The sequence below is a fragment of the Pan troglodytes genome, chromosome Y, assembly GCF_028858775.2.
Source record: "Pan troglodytes isolate AG18354 chromosome Y, NHGRI_mPanTro3-v2.0_pri, whole genome shotgun sequence".
Lineage (NCBI taxonomy): Eukaryota > Metazoa > Chordata > Mammalia > Primates > Hominidae > Pan > Pan troglodytes.
The window spans coordinates 324,445-346,667 of record NC_072422.2 but is presented as its reverse complement, the minus strand read 5'-3'; positions in this window follow the sequence as shown (position 1 = coordinate 346,667).

Here is a 22,223-nt window from a genome sequence, read left to right as displayed (position 1 = left end):
CACGTGTCAGTTCCTTCTCTGTGATCTGCCTCAGGCGGCATTGTGACATCATAAGTCTGCACTAGTTACACAGGTGACAGGCCATTGTCTGTGATATAAATAATGGCGTAGTGACATCATAACTCTGCACTGGTCACTCAGGTAACAGGCCCTTATCTGTGATCATCCTAAGTGTGCATTTTGTCATCATACCTCTGCACTGCTCTCCCAGCTGACAGGCACTTGTCTGTGATCTGCCTAAGAGGGCATTGTGACATCATAACTCTGCATTGGTCACCCAGGTGACGGGACCTTGTCTGTGATCTGCCTAAGGGGGCATTGTGATATGATAATTCTGCACTGGTCTCCCAGGTGACAGGCCCTTGTCTGTGATCTTCCTAAGTGGGTATTTTGTCATCATAACTCTGCACTGGACAACCTGGTGACAGGCCCCTTTCTGTGATCTGCCTAAGGGGGCATTGTGACATCATAACTCTGCACTGGTCACCCAGGTGGCAGGCCCTTTTCTGCGATCTGCCTAAGGGGGCATTTTGACATCATGACTCTGCACTGGTCACCCAGGTGACAGGCTCTTGTGTGTGATCTTCCTAAGGGTGCGTTGTGACATCATAAGTCTGCACTTGTCACCCAGGAGAGAGGCTCTTGTGTATGATCTGCCTAAGGGGCATTGTGACATCAAAGCTCTGCACTGGGCCCCGAGGTGAGAGGCCTTTTACTGTGATCACTCTAAGGGTGTATTGTGACATCTTAACTCTGCATTGGTCACCCAGGTGAGAGGCCATTGACTGTGATCTGCCTAAGGCGGCATTGTGACATCATAAATCTGCACTAGTGAACCTGGTGTCAGGCCCTTGTCTATGATCTGCCTAAGGTGCATTGTGACATCATAACTCTGCACTGGTTACCCAGGTGACAGGCCCTTTTCTGTTTTCTGCCTAAGGGGGTATTGTGACATCATAACTCTGCACTGGTCACCCAGGTGACAGGCCCTTGTCTGTCATCTGCCTAAGCGGGCATTGTGACATCACATGTCTGCACTATTCACCCAGGTGACAGGCCCTTGTCTGTGACCTTCCTAAGGGGCACTGTGGCATCATAACTCTGCACTGGGCACCGAGGTGAGACGCCTTTGTCTGTGATCTGCCTAAGGGTGTATTGTGACATCATAACTCTGCACTGGTGTCCCAGGTGACAGGCCCTTGTCTGTGATCTCCCTAAAGGGGCATTGTGACATCATAAATCTACACTAGTTAACCAAGTGACAGGCCCTTGTCTGTGATCTGCCTAACGGGGCATTGTGACATCATAACCCTGCACTGCTCACACAAGTGACAGGCCCTTGTGTGTGATTTGCCTGAGGGCGCATTGTGACATCATAACTCTGCACTGGTCACCCAGGTGACAGTCCCTTGACTGTGATGTGCCTCAGGGGGCATTGTGAGATAATAACTCAGTACTGGTCACCCATGTGACAGGCGCTTATCTGTGATCTGCCTAAGGGGGCATTGTTACATCATTACTCTGCACTGGGCAACCAGGTGACAATCCCAATTCTATGACCTGCCTAAAGGGGTATTGTGGTATCATAACTCTGCACTGGGCTCCCAGGTGACAGGACCTTGTCTGTGATCTGCCTAAGAGGGCATTGTGATATCATAAATATGCATTCGACACCTTGGTGACAGTCTCTTGTCTGTGATCTGCCAAAGGGTGTATTGTGACAATGTAACTCTGCACTGGTCACCCATTTTACAAGACTTTGTCTGTGATCTGCCTAAGGGGGCATTGTGACGTAATAACTCTGCACTGGGCACCCAGGTGACAGGCCCTTGCCTCTGATCTGCCTAAGGGGCATTGTTACATCATTACTCTGCACTGGGCACCCAGGTGACAATCCCAAGTCTATGACCTGCCTAAGCGGGCATTGTGACATCACCACTCTGCACTGGTTACCCAGGTGACAGGCCCTTGTCTGTGGTCTGCCTTAGGGGACATTTTGACATCATAAATATGCATTCGGCACCCAGGTGTCATGCCCTTTTTTGTGATCTGCCTAAGGGGGCATTGGGACATCATAATCTTGCACTGGTCACCCAGGTGACAGGGCCTTGTCTGTGATGTGCTAAGGGGGCATTGTGACATCATAACTCTGCACTGGTCACCCAGGTGACAGTCACTTGTCTGTGATCTGCCTAAGGGGGCATTGTGACATCATAACCCTGCACTGGTAACCGAGGTGACAGACCCATGTCTGTGATCTGTCTAAGGGGGCATTGTGACATCATAACCCTGCACTGGTTACCCCGGAGAAAGACCCTTGTCTTTGATCTGCCTAAGGGGCCATTGTGACATCGTAACTCTGCACTGGTCACCCAGGTGTCAGACCCTTGGCTGTTATCTGCGTAAGGTGGCATTGTGACATCATAACCGTGCACTGGTAACACAGGTGACAGAACCTTGTGTGTGGTCTGCCTGAGGGGGCATTGTGACAGCATAAGTCTGCACTGGTCACCCAGCTGACAGGCCCTTGTCTGTGATATGCCTGAGCGTGCACTGTGACATCATAACTCTGCACTGGTAACCCACGTGTCAGTTCCTTCTCTGTGATCTGCCTCAGGCGGCATTGTGACATCATAAGTCTGCACTAGTTACACAGGTGACAGGCCATTGTCTGTGATATAAATAATGGCGTAGTGACATCATAACTCTGCACTGGTCACTCAGGTAACAGGCCCTTATCTGTGATCATCCTAAGTGTGCATTTTGTCATCATACCTCTGCACTGCTCTCCCAGCTGACAGGCACTTGTCTGTGATCTGCCTAAGAGGGCATTGTGACATCATAACTCTGCATTGGTCACCCAGGTGACGGGACCTTGTCTGTGATCTGCCTAAGGGGGCATTGTGATATGATAATTCTGCACTGGTCTCCCAGGTGACAGGCCCTTGTCTGTGATCTTCCTAAGTGGGTATTTTGTCATCATAACTCTGCACTGGACAACCTGGTGACAGGCCCCTTTCTGTGATCTGCCTAAGGGGGCATTGTGACATCATAACTCTGCACTGGTCACCCAGGTGGCAGGCCCTTTTCTGCGATCTGCCTAAGGGGGCATTTTGACATCATGACTCTGCACTGGTCACCCAGGTGACAGGCTCTTGTGTGTGATCTTCCTAAGGGTGCGTTGTGACATCATAAGTCTGCACTTGTCACCCAGGAGAGAGGCTCTTGTGTATGATCTGCCTAAGGGGCATTGTGACATCAAAGCTCTGCACTGGGCCCCGAGGTGAGAGGCCTTTTACTGTGATCACTCTAAGGGTGTATTGTGACATCTTAACTCTGCATTGGTCACCCAGGTGAGAGGCCATTGACTGTGATCTGCCTAAGGCGGCATTGTGACATCATAAATCTGCACTAGTGAACCTGGTGTCAGGCCCTTGTCTATGATCTGCCTAAGGTGCATTGTGACATCATAACTCTGCACTGGTTACCCAGGTGACAGGCCCTTTTCTGTTTTCTGCCTAAGGGGGTATTGTGACATCATAACTCTGCACTGGTCACCCAGGTGACAGGCCCTTGTCTGTCATCTGCCTAAGCGGGCATTGTGACATCACATGTCTGCACTATTCACCCAGGTGACAGGCCCTTGTCTGTGACCTTCCTAAGGGGCACTGTGGCATCATAACTCTGCACTGGGCACCGAGGTGAGACGCCTTTGTCTGTGATCTGCCTAAGGGTGTATTGTGACATCATAACTCTGCACTGGTGTCCCAGGTGACAGGCCCTTGTCTGTGATCTCCCTAAAGGGGCATTGTGACATCATAAATCTACACTAGTTAACCAAGTGACAGGCCCTTGTCTGTGATCTGCCTAACGGGGCATTGTGACATCATAACCCTGCACTGCTCACACAAGTGACAGGCCCTTGTGTGTGATTTGCCTGAGGGCGCATTGTGACATCATAACTCTGCACTGGTCACCCAGGTGACAGTCCCTTGACTGTGATGTGCCTCAGGGGGCATTGTGAGATAATAACTCAGTACTGGTCACCCATGTGACAGGCGCTTATCTGTGATCTGCCTAAGGGGGCATTGTTACATCATTACTCTGCACTGGGCAACCAGGTGACAATCCCAATTCTATGACCTGCCTAAAGGGGTATTGTGGTATCATAACTCTGCACTGGGCTCCCAGGTGACAGGACCTTGTCTGTGATCTGCCTAAGAGGGCATTGTGATATCATAAATATGCATTCGACACCTTGGTGACAGTCTCTTGTCTGTGATCTGCCAAAGGGTGTATTGTGACAATGTAACTCTGCACTGGTCACCCATTTTACAAGACTTTGTCTGTGATCTGCCTAAGGGGGCATTGTGACGTAATAACTCTGCACTGGGCACCCAGGTGACAGGCCCTTGCCTCTGATCTGCCTAAGGGGCATTGTTACATCATTACTCTGCACTGGGCACCCAGGTGACAATCCCAAGTCTATGACCTGCCTAAGCGGGCATTGTGACATCACCACTCTGCACTGGTTACCCAGGTGACAGGCCCTTGTCTGTGGTCTGCCTTAGGGGACATTTTGACATCATAAATATGCATTCGGCACCCAGGTGTCATGCCCTTTTTTGTGATCTGCCTAAGGGGGCATTGGGACATCATAATCTTGCACTGGTCACCCAGGTGACAGGGCCTTGTCTGTGATGTGCTAAGGGGGCATTGTGACATCATAACTCTGCACTGGTCACCCAGGTGACAGTCACTTGTCTGTGATCTGCCTAAGGGGGCATTGTGACATCATAACCCTGCACTGGTAACCGAGGTGACAGACCCATGTCTGTGATCTGTCTAAGGGGGCATTGTGACATCATAACCCTGCACTGGTTACCCCGGAGAAAGACCCTTGTCTTTGATCTGCCTAAGGGGCCATTGTGACATCGTAACTCTGCACTGGTCACCCAGGTGTCAGACCCTTGGCTGTTATCTGCGTAAGGTGGCATTGTGACATCATAACCGTGCACTGGTAACACAGGTGACAGAACCTTGTGTGTGGTCTGCCTGAGGGGGCATTGTGACAGCATAAGTCTGCACTGGTCACCCAGCTGACAGGCCCTTGTCTGTGATATGCCTGAGCGTGCACTGTGACATCATAACTCTGCACTGGTAACCCACGTGTCAGTTCCTTCTCTGTGATCTGCCTCAGGCGGCATTGTGACATCATAAGTCTGCACTAGTTACACAGGTGACAGGCCATTGTCTGTGTTATACATAAGTGGCATAGTGACATCATAACTCTGCACTGGTCACTCAGGTAACAGGCCCTTATCTGTGATCTTCCTAAGTGTGCATTTTGTCATCATAACTCTGCACTGCTCTCCCAGCTGACAGGCCCTTGTCTGTGATCTGCCTAAGAGGGCACTGTGACATCATAACTCTGCCTTGGTCACCCAGGTGACGGGACCTTGTCTGTGATCTGCCTAAGGGGGCATTGTGATATGATAATTCTGCACTGGTCTCCCAGGTAACAGGCCCTTGTCTGTGATCTTCCTAAGTGGGTATTTTGTCATCATAACTCTGCACTGGACAACCTGGTGACAGGCCCCTTTCTGTGATATGCCTAAGGGGGCATTGTGTCATCATAACTCTGCACTGGGCACCCAGGTGGATGGCCCTTGTCTGTTATCTGCCTAAGGGTGTATTGTGACTTCTTAATTCTGCACTGGTCACCCAGGTGACAGGTCCTTGTCTGTGATCTGCCAAAGAGGGCATTTTGACATCATAACTCTGCACTGGGCCCTGAGGTGGGAGGCCTTTGTCTGTGACCTGCCTAAGGGTATATTGTGACATCATAACTCTGCACTGGTCACCCAGTTGACAGGTCCTTGTCTGTGATCTGCCTAAGGGGCATTGTGACATCATAAACCTACACTAGTTAACCAGGTGACAGGCCCTTGTCTGTGATCTGCCTAAGGGGCATTGTGATATCATAACTCTGCACTGGTTACCAAGGTGACAGGACCTTCTCTGTGATCTGCTTAAGGGGGCATTGTGACATCATAACTCTGCATTGGGCCCCCAGGTGACAGGCCCTTTTCTGTGATCTGCCTAAGGGGGCATTGTGACATCATAACTCTGCACTGGGCACCCAGGTGAGGGGCTCTTGTCTGTGATCTGCCTAAGGGGTATTGAGACTTCATAATTCTACACTGGTCACCCACGTGACAGGCCCTTGTCTGTGATCTGCGTAAGGGGGCAATGTGACATCATAACTCTCTATTGGTCACCCTGGTGACAGGCCTTTATCTGTGATCTGGCCTCAGGGGGCATTATGACATCATAACTCTGCACTGGGCACCCAGGTGACTGTCCCTTGCCTGTGATCTGCCTAAGGAAGTGTTCTGACATAATAACTCTTCACTGGTCACGCAGGTGACAGACCCTTGTCTGTAATCTGCCTAAGGGTGCATTGTGACATCATAATTCTGCAATGGTCACCCTGGTGGCTGGTCCTTGTCTCTTATCTGCCTAAGGGGACTTTGTCACATCATAACTCTGCACTGGTCACTCGGGTGACAGGCCCATGTCTGTGATCTGCCTGAGGTGCATTGTGACATCATAACTCCGCACTGGTTACCCAGGTGACAGGCCTTTGTCTGTGATCTGCCTAACGGGGCATTGTGTCATCATAACCCAGCACTGGTCACACAAGTGACAGGCCCTTGTGTGTGATCTGCCTGAGGGTGCATTGTGACATCATAACTCTGCACTGGTCACCCAGGTGACAGTCCCTTGTCTGTGATGTGCCTCAGGGGGAATTGTGACATCATAACTCTGTACTGGTCACCCATGTGACAGGCGCTTATTTGTGATCTGCCTAAGGGGGCATTGTTACATCATTACTCTGCACTGGGCACCCAGGTGACAATCCCAAGTCTATGACCTGCCTAAAGGGGTATTGTGATATCACCACTCTGCACTGGTTACCCAGGTGACAGGACCTTGTCTGTGATCTGCCTAAGAGATCATTTTGACATCATAAATATGCATTCGGCACCCAGGTGACAGTCCCTTGTCTGCGATCTGCCAAAGAGTGTATTGTGACATCATAACCGTGCACTGGTCACACAGGTGACAGGCCCTTGTGTTTGGTCTGCCTGTGGGGGCATTGTGCCAGCATAAGTCTATACTGGGCACCCAGCTGACAGGCCCTTGTCTGTGATCTGCCTGAGCATGCATTGTGACATCATACCTCTGCACTGGTAACCCAGGTGTCAGTCCCCTGTCTGTGATCTGCCTCAGGCAGCATTGGGACATCATAACTCTTCGTTGGGCACGCAGGTGACAGGCCCTTACCTGTGATCGGCGTAAGGGGGCATTGTGACATCATAACTCTGCACTGGGCACCCAGGTGAGAGGCCCTTGTCTGTAATCTGCCTAAGGGGGTATTGTGACATCATGATTCTGCACTGGTCACCCAGGTGACAGGCCATGGACTGTGATCTGCCTAAGGGAGTATTGTGACATCATAACCCTGCACTGGTCACACAGGTGACAGGCCCTTGTGTGTGATCTGCCTGAGGGGGCATTGTGACATCATAACTCTGCACTGGTGACCCGGGCCACAGGACCTTGTCTGTGATCTTCCTAAAGGGGCATTGTGACATCATAACTCTGCACTGGTCTCCCAGGTGACAGGCCCTTGTCTGTGATCTGCCTAAGGGGACATTGTGACATCATAACACTGCACTGGTCACCCAGGTGACATGCCTTTTTTGTGATCTGCCTAAGGGGGCATTGGGACATCATAACCCTGCACTGGTCACCCAGGTGACAGGGCCTTGTCTGTGATCTGATAAGGAGGCATTGTGATATCATAACTATGCACTGGTTACCCAGGTGACAGTCCCTTGTCTGTGATGTGCCTAAGGGGTCATTCTGACAACATAACCCTGCACTGGTCACTCAGGTCACAGACCCTTGTCTGTGATCAGCCTAAGGGGGCATTGTGATATGATAACTCTTCACTCATCACCCAGGTTACCGACCCTTGTCTGTGATCTACATGAGGGGGATTGTGACATCATAAACCTGAAATGGTCACCCAGGTAACAGGCCCTTTTCTGTGATCTTCCTAAGTGGGCATTTTGTCTTCATAACTCTGCACTGGAAAGCCAGGTGACTGGCCCTTCTATGTGATCTGCCTAAGGGGGCATTGTGACATCATAACTCTGCACGGGTCACCCAGGTGACAGACCCTTTTCTGTTATCTGCCTAAGGGTGATTGTGACATCATCAGTCTGCACTGGTGACCTAGATGACAGTCCCTTGTGTGTGATCTGCCTAAGGGGGCATTGTGACATCATAAGTCTGACCTTGGCACCCAGGTGAGAGGCCTTTTTCTGTGATCTGCCTAAGGGTGTATTGTGACATCATAACTCTGCCCTGGTAATCCACGTGACAGACTCTTGTCTGTGATCTGCCTAAGGGGCATAGTGAGATCATAATTCTGCACTGGGCACCCAGATGAGAGGCCTTTGTCTGTTATCTCCCTAAGGGTGTATTGTGACATCATAAGTCTGTACTGGTCACCCTGGTGACAGGCCCTTGTCTGTGATCTGCCTAAGAGGGCATTGTGACATCATAAATCTGCACTAGTCAACCAGGTGACAGGCCCTTGTCTGTGATCTGCCTAAGAGGCATAGTGACATCATAAGTCTGTACTTGGCAGCCAGGTGAGAGGACTTTTTCTGTGATCTGCCTAAGGGTGTATTGTGACATCATAACACTGCACTGGTCACCCAGGTGACATGCCTTTTTTGTGATCTTCCTAAGGGGGCATTGTGACATCATAACTCTGCACTGGGCCCCCAGGTGAGAGGCCCTTGTCTGTGATCTGTCTAAGGGGGTATTCTGACATCATAATTCTGCACTGGTCACCAAAGTGACAGGCCACTGACTGTGATCTGCCTAAGGGGGCATTGTGACATCATAACTCTGCACTGATCACCCTGGTGACAGTCCTTTGTCTGCGATCTGCCTAAGGGGGTATTGTTACAACATAACTCTGCACTGGTCATCCATTTTACAGGTCTTTGTCTGTGATCTGCCTAAGGGGGCATTGTGACATCATAATTCCGCACTGGGCACCCAGGTGACAGGCCCTTGTCTGTGATATGCCTAAGGGGGCATTGTGACATTATAAGTATGAACTGGTCACCCAGGTGACAGGCCCTTGTCTGTGGTCTGCCTAAAGGGACATTGTGACATCATAACACTGCACTGGTCACCCAGGTGACATGCCCTTTTTTGTGATCTGAAAAAGGGGGCACTGTGACATCATAACTCTGTACTGGTCACCCAGGTGACAGGCCCTTATCTGTGATCTGCCTAATGGGTCATTGTGACATCATAACTCTGCACTGGGCCCCCAGGTGAGAGGCCCTTGTCTGTGAACAGTCTAAGGGGGTATTCTGACATCATAATTCTGCACTGGTCACCAAAGTGACAGGCCACTGACTGTGATCTCCCTAAGGGGGCATTGTGACATCATAACTCTGCACTGATCACCCTGGTGACAGGCCTTTGTCTGTGATCTGCCTAAGGGGGCATTGTGACATCATAAACCTGCACTGGTCACACAGGTGACAGGCCCTTCTGTGTGATCTGCCTGATGGTGTATTGTGACATCATAACTCTGCACTGGTCACCCTGGTGACAGGCCCTTGTCTGTGATCTGCCTCAGGGGGCATTGTGACATCAAAACTCTGCACTGGTCACCCAGGTGACAGGCCTTTATCTGTGATCTGCCTAAGGGGGCATTGTTACAACATTACTCTGCACTGGACACCCAGGTGACAATCCCATGTGTATGATCTGCCTAAAGGGGTATTGTGATACCATAACTCTGCACTGGGAACCCAGGTGAGAGGACCTTGTCTGTGATCTGCCTAAGCGGGCATTGTGACATCATATATCTGCAATGGGCACCTGGGTGACAGTCCCTTGTCTGCGATCTGCCTAAGGGGGTATTGTTACAACATAACTCTGCACTGGTCATCCATTTTACAGGTCTTTGTCTGTGATCTGCCTAAGGGGGAATTGTGATGTAATAACTCTGCACTGGGCACCCAGGTGGCAGGCCCTTCTCTGTGATATGCCTAAGGGGGCATTGTGACATTATAAGTATGAACTGGTCACCCAGGTGACAGGCCCTTGTCTGTGGTCTGCCTAAAGAGACATTGTGACATCATAACACTGCACTGGTCACCCAGGTGACATGTACTTTTTGGTGATCTGCAAAAGGGGGCATTGTGACATCATAACTCTGTACTGGTCACCCAGGTGACAGGCCCTTATCTGTGATCTGCCTAAGGGGTCATTGTGACATCATAACTCTGCACTGGGCACCCAGGTGACTGTCCATTGTCTGTGATCTGCCTAACGGAGTGTTCTGACATCATAACTCTGCACTGGTCACCCAGGTGACAGACCCTTGTCTGTGATCTGCCTAAGGGGGCATTGTGACATCATAATTCTGTAATGGTCACCCTGATGGCAGGCCCTTGTCTGTTATCTGCCTAAGGGGGCATTGTCACATCATAAATCTGCACTGTTCACCCAGGTGACAGACCCTTGTCTGTGATCTGCCTAAGGGGGCATTGTGACATCAGAATTCTGGAGTGGTCACCCAGGTGACAGGCCTTTGTCTGTTATCTTCCTAAGGGGGCATTGTGACATCATAAATCTATGCTGGGCACACAGGTGTCAGGCCCTTGTCTGTGATCTGCCTAAGGCGGCATTGTGACATCATAAGTCTGCACTAGTCACACAGGTTCCAGGCCATTGTCTGTGATATGCGTAAGTGGCATTGTGACATCATAACTCTGAACTGGTCACCCAGGTTACATGCACTTTCCTGTGATCTTGCTAAGTGGGCATTTTGTCATCATAACTCTGCACTGGTCACCCAACTGACAGGCCCCTCTCTGTGATCTGCATAAGGGGGCTATGTGACATCATAACCCTGCACTGGTGACCCAGGTGAAAGACCCTTGTCTTTGATCTGCCTAAGGGGCCATTGTGACATCATAACTGTGCAGTGGTCAATCAGGTGCCAGACCCTTGTCTGTGATCTGCCTAAGGGGGAATTGTGACATCATAACTCTGCAATGTCACCCTGGTGACAGACCCTTTTCTGTGATATGCCTAACGGGGCATTGTGACATCATAATGCTGCAATGGTCACCCAGGTGACAGGCCTTTCTCTGTGATCTTCCTAAGTGGGCATTTTGTCATCATAATTCTGCACAGGACACCCAGGTGACAGTCCCTTGTCTGTGATCTGCCTAAGGGGGCATTGGGACATCATAATCCTGCACTGGTCACCCAGGTGGCAGGGCCTTGTCTGTGATGTGCTAAAGGGGCATTGTGACATCATAACTCTGCACTGGTCACTCAGGTGAATGGCCGTTTTCTGTTATCTGCCTAAGGGGTCATTGTGACATCATAACTCTGCACTGGTCACCCATGTGACAGGCTCTTGTCTGTGACCTGCCTAAGGGGGCATTGTGACATCCTAAGTCTGCACTAGTCACCCAGGAGGCAGGCCATTGTGTGTGATCTGCGTAAGGGGCATTGTGACATCATAATTCTGAACTGCGTACCAAGGTGACAGGACCTTGTCTGTGATCTGCCTAAGTTGGCATTGTGATATCATAACTCTTCATTGGTCACCCAGGTGACAGGCCCTTGTCTGGGATCTGCCTAAGGGGGCATTGTGACATCATAATTCTGCAGTGGTCACCCAGGTGACAGGCCCTTGTGTGTGATCTACCTAAGGGTCATTGTGACATCGTAATTCTGCACTGGTCACCCAGGTGACAGGACCTTGTCTGTGGTCTACCTTAGGAGACATTGTGACATCGTATCTCTACCTTGGGCACCCAGGTGACAGGCCCTTGTCTGTGATCAGCCTAAGGGGGCATTGTGACATCATAACTCTGCACTGGGCACCCAGGTGAGAGGCCCTTGTCTGTGATCGGCCTAAGTGGGTATTTTGACATCATAATTCTGCACTGGTCACCCTGGTGACAGGCCTTGGTCTGTGATCTGACTAAGGGGCATTGTGACATTATAACTCGGCACTGCTCACCCAGGTGACAGGCCCTTATCTGTGATATGCCTAAGGGTCATTGTGACATCATAACTCTGCACTGGGCTCCCAGGTGACAGTCCCTTGTCTGTGATCTGCCTAAGGGGTATAGTGACATCATAACTCTGCACTGGGTAAACAGTTGACCGACCCTTGTCTTTTATCTGCCTAACAGTGCATTGTGACATCATAACTCTGCACTGGTCATCGAGGTGACAGACCCTTACCTGTGATCTGCCTAAGGGGCATTGTGACGTCATAATTCGGCACTAGTCACCCAGCTGACAGGCCACTGTTGTGATCTGCCTAAGGGGGCATTGTGATATCATAACTCTGCACTGGTCACCCTGGTGACAGGCCGTTGTCTGTGATTTGCCCAAGGGGGCATTTTGACAACATAACCCAGCAATGGTCACACAGGTGACAGGCCCTTGTGTGTGATCTGTCTAATGGGGCATTGTGACATCATAATTCTGCAATGGTCACCCAGGTGACAGGCCCTTGTCTGTGACCTTCCTAGGTGGGCATGGTGTCATCGTAACTCTACATTGGACACCCAGGTGACAGGACCTTGTCTGTGATCTTCCTAAGGGGGCATTGTGACATCATAACTCTGCACTGGTCAGCCAGGTGACAGGCCCTTTTCTGTTATCTGCCTAAAGTGCATTGTGACATCATAACCCTGAACTGGGCACCCAGGTGAGAGGCCTTTTTCTGTGATCTGCCTAAGTGGGCATTGTGACATCATAAATCTGCACTAGTCAACCAGGTGACAAGCCCTTGTCTGTGATCTGCGTAAGGGGCATTGTGACATCATAACACTGCACTGGTTACCCAGGTGACAGGACCTTGTCGGTGATCTGCCAAAGGGGCATTGTGACATCACAACTCTTCATTGGGCACCCAGGTGACAGGCCCTTGTCTGTGATCTGCGTAAGGGAGCATTGCGACATCATAACTCTGCACTGGGCACCCAGGTGAGAGGCCCTTGTCTGTGATCTGCCTAAGGGGGCATAGTCACATCATAAATCTGCACTGCTCACCCAGGTGACAGACCCTTGTCTGTGATCTGCCTAAGGGGGCATTGTGACATCAGAATTCTGCAGTGGTCACCCAGGTGACAGGCCTTTGTCTGTTATCTTCCTAAGGGGGCATTGTGACATCATAAATCTATACTGGGCACACAGGTGTCAGGCCCTTGTCTGTGATCTGCCTAAGGCGGCATTGTGACATCATAAGTCTGCACTAGTCACACAGGTTCCAGGCCATTGTCTGTGATATGCGTAAGTGGCATTGTGACATCATAACTCTGCACTGGTCACCCAGGTTACATGCCCTTTTCTGTGATCTTGCTAAGTGGGCATTTTCTCATCATAACTCTGCACTGGTCACCCAACTGACAGGCCCTTCTCTGCGATCTGCATAAGGGGGCTATGTGACATCATAACCCTGCACTGGTGACCCAGGTGAAAGACCCTTGTCTTTGATCTGCCTAAGGGGCCATTGTGACATCATAACTGTGCAGTGGTCAATCAGGTGACAGACCCTTGTCTGTGATCTGCCTAAGGGGGAATTGTGACATCATAACTCTGCAATGGTCACCCTGGTGACAGACCCTTTTCTGTGATATGCCTAAGGGGGCATTGTGACATCATAATGCTGCAATGGTCACACAGGTGACAGGCCCTTCTCTGTGATCTTCCTAAGTGGGCATTTTGTCATCATAACTCGGCACTGGACACCCACGTGACAGTCCCTTGTCTGTGATCTGCTAAGGGGGCATTGGGACATCATAATCCTGCACTGGTCACCCAGGTGGCAGGGCCTTGTCTGTGATGTGCTAAGGGGGCATTGTGACATCATAACTCTGCACTGGTCACTCAGGTGACCGGCCCTTTTCTGTTATCTGCCTAAGGGGGCATTGTGACATCATAACTCTGCACTGGTCACCCAGGTGACAGGCTCTTGTCTGTGACCTGCCTAAGGGGGCATTGTGACATCCTAAGCCTGCACTAGTCACCCAGGAGGCAGGCCATTGTGTGTGATCTGCGTATGGGGCATTGTGACATCATAATTCTGAACTGCGTACCAAGGTGACAGGACCTTGTCTGTGATCTGCCTAAGTTGGCATTGTGATATCATAACTCTGCATTGGTCAACCAGGTGACAGGCCCTTGTCTGTGATCTGCCTAAGGGGGCATTGTGACATCATAATTCTGCAGTGGTCACCCAGGTGACAGGCCCTTGTGTGTGATCAACCTAAGGGTCATTGTGACATCGTAATTCTGCACTGGTCACCCAGGTGACAGGACCTTGTCTGTGGTCTACCTAAGGAGACATTGTGACATCGTATCTCTACCTTGGGCACCCAGGTGACAGGCCCTTGTCTGTGATCTGCCTAAGGGGGCATTGTGACATCATAACTCTGCACTGGGCACCCAGGTGAGAGGCCCTTGTCTGTGATCGGCATAAGTGGGTATTGTGACATCATAATTCTGCACTGGTCACCCAGGTGACAGGCCCTTTCCTGTGATCTGCCTAAGGGGGCATTGTGACATCATAACTCTGCATTGGTCACCCTGGTGACAGGCGTTTGTCTGTGCTCTGGCCTAAGGGGGCATTATGACATCATAACTCTGCACTGGGCACCCAGGTGACTCTCCATTGTCTGTGATCTGCCTAACGGAGTGTTCTGACCTCATAACTCTGCACTGGTCACCCAGGTGACAGACCCTTGTCTGTGATCTGCCTAAGGGGGCATTGTGACATCAAAATTCTGTAATGGTCACGCTGATGGCAGGCCCTTGTCTGTTATCTGCCTAAGGGGGCATTGTCACATCATAAATCTGCACTGGTCACCCAGGTGTCAGGCCCATGTCTGTGATCTGCCTGTGGGGCATTGAGACATCATAACTCTGCACTGGTTACCCAGGTGACAGGCCTTTGTCTGTGATCTGCCTAAGGGGGCACTGTGACATCATAAATCTGCACTGGGCACCCAGGTGAGAGGCCCTTGTCTGTGATCTGTCTAAGGGGGTATTGTGACAACATAATTCTGCAGTGGTCACCTAGGTAACAGGCCACTGACTGTGATCTGCCTAAGGGGGCATTGTGACATCATAACTCTGCACTGATCACCCTGGTGACAGGCCTTTTTCTGTGATCTGCCTAAAGGGGCATTGTGACATCATAAACCTGCACTGGTCACACAGGTGAGAGGCCCTTCTGTGTGATCTGCCTGAGGGTGTATTGTGACATCATAAGTCTGCACTGGTCACACAGGTGACAGGCCCTGGTCTCTGATCTGCCTGAGTGTGCATTGTGACATCATAACTCTGCACTGGTCACCCAGGGGACAGGCCCTTGTCTCTCATCTGCAGAAGGGGGCAGTGTGACATCATAACTCTGTACTGGTCACCCAGGTGACAGTCCGTTTTCTGTGATCTGCCTAAGGGGGCATTGTTACATAACTACTCTGCACAGGGCACCCAGGTGACAATCCCATCTCTATGATCTGCCTAAAGGGGTATTGTCATACCATAACACTGCACTGGGCACCCAGGTGACAGGACCTTGTATATGATCTGCCTAAGGGGGCATTGTGACATCATAAATCTGCAATGGGCACCTAGGTGACAGTCCCTTGTCTGTGATCGGCCTAAGGGGGTATTGTGACAACATAACTCTGCACTGGTCATCCATTTTACAGGTCTTTGTCTGTGATCTTCCTAAGGGGGCATTGTGACGTAATAACTCTGCACTGGGCACCCAGGTGACAGGCCCTTTTCTGTGATCTGCCTAAGGGGGCATTGTGACATAACTCTGCACTGGGCACCCAGGTGATAGGCCCTTGTCTGTGATCTGCCTAAGGGGGCATTGTGACATAATAACTATGCACTGGTCACCCAGGTGACAGGCACTTGTCTGTGGTCTGCCTAAGGGGACCTTGTGACATCATAACACTGCACTGGTCACCCAGGTGACATGCCCTTTTTTGTAATCTGCCTAAGGGGGCATTGGGACATGATAATCCTGTACTGGTCACGCAGGTGACAGGGCCTTGTCTGTGATGTGCTAAGGGGGCATTGTGACATCAAAACTCTGCACTGGTCACCCAGGTGACAGTCCTTTTTCTGTTATCTGCCTAAGGGTGCATTGTGACATCATAACTCTGCACTGGTTACCCAGGTGACAGACCCATGTCTGTGATCTGCCTAAGGGGGCATTGTGACATCATAACCCTACACTGGTCACCCAGGAGAAAGACTCTTCTCTTTGATCTGCGTAAGGGGCCATTGTGACATCGTAACTCTGCACTGGTCACCCACGTGTCAGACCCTTCTCTGTAATCTGCCTAAGGGGGCATTGTGACATCATAAATCTGCACTAGTCAACCAGGTGACAGGCCCTTGTCTGTGATCTCCCTAAGGGGCATTGGGACGTCATAACTCTACACTGCTTACCTAGGTGACATGACCTTGTCTGTGCTCTGCCTGAGGGGGCATTGTGTCATCATAACTCTGAATTGGGCAATCAGGTGACAGGCCTTTGTCTGTGATCTCCATAAGGGTGTATTGTGACATCTTGATTCTGCACTGGTCACCCACGTGACAGGCCACTGACTGTGATCTGCCTAAGTTGGCATTGTGACATGATAACTGCACTGGTCACCCTGGTGACAGGCCTTTGTCTGTGATGTGCCTAAGGGGGGCATTGTGACTTCATAACCCTGCACTGGTCACACAGGTGACAGGCCCTTCTGTGTGATCTTCCTAAGGGGGCATTGTGACATCAAAACTCTGCACTGGGCTCCCAGGTGACAGGCCCTTCTGTGTGATCTGCCTAAGGGGACATTGTGACAACATGACACTGCACTGGTGACCCAGGTGACATGCCCTGTTTTGTGGTCTGCATGATGGGGCATTGGGACATCATAACCCTGCACTGGTCACCAAGGTGAGAGGTCGTTGTCTGTGATCTGCAAAGGGGGCATTCTGGCATCATAACTCTGCACTGGTAACACAGGTGACAGTACCTTGTCTGTGATCTGCCTAAGGGGGCATTGTGACATCATAACTCTGCACTGGTCACCGAGGTCACAGACCCTTGTCTCTGATCTGCCTAAGGGGGCATTGTGATTTGATAACTCTGCTCTGGTCACGCAGGTGACAGACCCTTGTCTTTTATCTGCGTACGGGGCATTGTGACATCATAAACCTGCACTGGCCCACCAGTTGAAAGACCCTTGTCTTTGATCTGCCTAAGGCGGCATTGTGACATCCTAAGTATGCTCTAGTCACACAGGTGACAGGCCATTGTCTGTGATGTGCGTAAGTGGCATTGTGACATAATAAATCTCCACTGGTCACCCAGGTAACAGACCCTAGTCCGTGATCTTCCTAAGTGGGCATTTTGTCATCATAAGTCTGCACTGGTCACCCAGCTGACAGGCCCTTGTCTGTGATCTGCCTAAGGGGCATTTTGACATCATAAGTCTGCACTAGTCACCTAGGAGACAGGCCCTTGTGTGTGATCTGTCTTAGGGCCATTGTGACGTCATATCTCTGCACAGGGCACCCAGTTGAGAGGTCTTTGTCTGTATTCTGCCTAAGGGCGTATTGTGACATCATAACTCTGCACTGGTCACCCAGGTGACAGGCCCTTAACTGTGATCTGCCTAAGGGGGAATTGAGACATCATAAATCTGCACTAGTCAACGAGCTGACAGGCCCTTGTCTGTGATCTGCCTAAGGGGCATTGTGACATCATAATTCTTCACTGGTTACCCAGGTGACATGACCTTGTCTGTGATCTGCCTAAGGGGGCATCGTGACATCATAACTCTGCACTGGGCACCCAGGTGAGAGGCCCTTGTCTTTGATCTGCCTAAGGGTGTATTGTGACATCATAATTCAGCACTAGTCACCCAGTTGACAGGCCACGGACTTTGATCTGCCTAAGGGGGAATTGTGACATCACAACTCTGCACTGGTCACCCGGGTGACAGGCCTTTGTCTGTGATCTGCCTAAGGGGGTATTGTGACATGATAACCCTGCACTGTTCACACAGGTGACAGGCCCTTGTGTGTGATCTGCCTGAGGGGGCTTTGTGCCATTAGAACTCTGCACAGGTCACCCAAGTGACAGGACCTTATCTGTGATCTTCCTAAGGGGGCATTGTGACATCATAACCCTGCACTGGGCTCCCAGGTGACAGGCCCTTGTCTGTGATCTGCCTAAGGGGCATTGTGACATCATAACACTGCACTGGTCACCCTGGTGACATGACTTCTTTGTGATCTGCCTAAGGGGGCATTGGGACATCATAACCTTGCACTTTTCACCCAGGTGAGAGCGCCTTGTCTGTGATCTGCTAAGGGGTCATTGTCACACCATAACTCTGCACTGGGCAGCCAGGTGACAGTCCCTTGTCTGTGATGTGCCTAAAGGGGCATTGTGACATCATAACTCTGCACTGGTCACCCAGGTCACAGACCCTTGTCTGTGATCTGCCTAAGGGGGAATTGTGATATGATAACTCTGCACTGGTCACCGAGGTGTCATAACCTTGTCTGTGATCTGCGTAAGGGGGCATTGTGACATAATAACCCTGCACTGGACAAACAGGTGAAAGACCCTTCTCTTTGAACTGCCTCAGGGGCCATTGTGACACCAAAACACTGCTCTGGTCACCCAGCTGACAGACCCTTTTCTGTGATCTTCCTAGGTGGGCATATTGTCATCATAACTCTGCACTGGACACCCAGGTGACCGGCCCTTGTCTGTGATCTGCCTAAGGGGGCATTGTGACATCATAACTCTGCACTGGTCACCCAGGTAACAGGCCCTTTTCTGTTGTCTGCCTAAGGGGGCATTGTGACATCATAATTCTGCGGTAGTCACCCAGGTGGCAGGCCTTTGTCTGCTATCTTCCTAAGGGGGCATTGTGACATCATAACTCTGCACTGGACACCCAGGTGACTGGCCCTTGTCTGTGATCTGCCTAAGGGGGCATTGTGACATCATAACTCTGCACTGTTCACCCAGGTGACAGGCCCTTGACTGTGATCTGCCTAAGGGGGCATTGTGACATCATAACCCTGCACTGGCCCGCCAGTTGAAAGACCCTTGTCTTTGATCTGACTAAGGCGGCTTTGTGACCTCCTAAGTCTGCACTAGTTACACAGGAGACAGGCCAATGTCTGTGATATGCGTAAGTGGCATTGTGACATCATAACTCCGCACTGGTCACCCAGGTACCAGGCCCATGTCTGTGATCTTCCTAAGTGGGCATTTTGTCATCATAACTCTGCACTAGTCACCCTGGAGACAGGCCCTTGTGAGTGATATGCCTAACTGGCATTGCGACATCAAAACTCTGCAGTGGGCAACCAGGTGAGAGTCCTTTGTCTGTGATCAGCCTTAGGGTGTATTGTCACATCACAACTCTGCATTGGGCACCCAGGTGACAGGCCCTTCTCTGTCATCTGCCTAAGGGACATTGTGACATCATAACTCTGCACTGGGCACTCAGGTGACAGACCCTTGTCTGTGATCTGACTTAGGCGATATTGTGACATCACAATTCTGCCCTCGTCACCCAGGTGACAGGCCACTGACTGTGATCTGCCTAAGGGGGCATTGTTACATCATAACTCTGCACTGATCACCCTGGTGACAGGCCTTTGTCTGTGACTTGCCTAAGGGGGTATTGTGACATCATAACTCTGCACTGGACACTCACGTGACAGGCCCTTGTGTGTGATATGCCTGAGGGGGCATTGTGACATCACATCTCTGCACTGGTCACCCAGGTGAGAGGCCCATGTATGTGGTCTGCCTGAGGGTGCATTGTGACATCATAACACTGCACTGGTCACCCAGGTGACAGGCCCTTGTCTGTGATCTGCATAAGGGAGCATTGTGACATCATAACTCTGTAGTGGTCACCCAGGTGACTGGCCCTTGCCTGTGATCTACCTAAGGGATCATTGTGACATCATAACGCTGCATTGGTCACTGTGGTGACAGACCCTTGTCTGTGATCTGCCTAAGTGGGCATTGTGACATCATAACCGTGCACTGGTCACACAGGTGACAGGCCCTTTTGTGTGATCTGCCTGAGGAGGCATTGTGACATCATAACTTTGCACTGGCTGCACAGGTGACAGACCCTTTTCTGTGATCTCTCTAAGGGGGCATTGTGACATCATAAGTCTGCAGTGCTCACCCAGGTGACATGCCCTTGTCTGTTATCTGCCTAAGGGGGATTGTCAAATCATAACCATTCACTGGTCACCCAGGTGACAGGCCGTTGTCTTTTATCTGCCTAAGGGGGCATTGTGACATCGTAAGTCTGCACTAGTCACCCAGGTGACAGGCCCTTGTCTGTGATCTGCGTAAGTAGCATTGTTACATCATAACTCTGCACTGGTCACCGGCATTGTGATATCATAACTCTGAATTGCTCACCCAGGTGACAGGCCCTTTTCTGTTATCTGCCTAAGGGGACATTGTGACATCATAACGCTCTACAGGTCCCCCAGGTGACAGGCTCTTGACTGTGATCTGCCAAAGGGGGCATTGTGACATCATAAGTCTGCACTAGTCACCCAGGTGACAGGACCTTGTCTGTCATCTGCCTAAGGGGGCATTGTGACATCATAACCCTGCACAGGGCACCCAGATGAGAGACCTTTGTCAGTGATCTGCCTAAGGGGGTACTGAGGCATCATAACTCTGCACTGGTCACCCAGGTGACAGGCCCTTCTCTGTGATCTGCCTAAGGGGGAATTGTGACATCATAAGTTTGCCCTAGTCAACCAGGTGACGGGCCCTTGTCTGTGAACTGCCTAAGGGGCATTGTGACATTATAACTCCGCACTGGTTACCCAGGGGACAGGTCCTTGTCTGTGATCTGCCTAAGGGGGCATTGTGACATCATAACTCTGCATTGGGCACCCAGGTGACAGTCCCTTGTCTGTGATCTGCCTAAGGGGGCATTGTGACATCCTAACTCTGTACTGGGCAACCAGGTGACAGGCCCTTGTCTGTGATCTGCCGAAGGCGGCATCGTGACATCTTAACTCTGTACTGCCACCCAGGTGAGAGGGCCTTGTCTGTGATCTGCCTAAGGGGGAATTGAGACATCATAATTCTGCATTGGGGACCCAGGTGACAGGCCCTTGTCCGTGATCTGTCAAAGGGAGCATTGTGAAATCATAACTCTGCACTGGGCACCCAAATGACAGGCGCTTGTCTGTGAGCTGCCTAAGGGTGTATTGTGACATCATAATTCTGCACTGGTCACCCAGGTGACAGGCCACTGTCTGTGATCTGCGTTAGGGGCATTGTGACATCATAACTATACACTGGTCACCCTGGTGACAGGCCTTTGCGTGTGGTCTGCCTAAGGGGCATTGTGACATCATAACCCTGCAATGGTCACTCAGGTGACAGCCCCTTCTGTGTGATCTGAATGAGGGGGCGTTGTGACATCATACCTCTGCACTGGTCATCCAGGTGATGGGCCCTTTTCTGTGATATGCCTGAGTGTGCATTGTGACATCACAACTCTGCAATGTCCAGCCAGGTGACAGGCCCTTATCTGTGATCTGCCTAAGGGGTCAATGTGACAACATAACACTTCACTGAACACCCTGGTGACAGGACTTTGTCTGTGGTCTGCCTAAGGGGGCATTGTGACATCATAACCCTGCACTGGTCACACAGGTGACAGCCCCTTGAGTGTGATCGGCCTGAGGGGTCATTGTGACATCATATCTCTGCACTGGTCATCCAGGTGACGGGCCCTTGTCTGTGATATGCCTGAGTGTGCATTGTGACATCATAACTCTGCACTGGTCACCCAGGTGACAGGCCCTTGTCTGTGATCTGCCTGAGGGGGCATTGTGACATCAAAACTCTGTACTGGTCACCCAGGTGAGAGGCCCTTATATGTGATCTGCCTAAGGGGTCAATGTGACAGCATAACTCTGCACCAGGCAGCCAGGTGACAGGCCCTTGTCTGTGATCTGCCTATGGGGGCATTGTGACATCATAATTCTGCACTGGT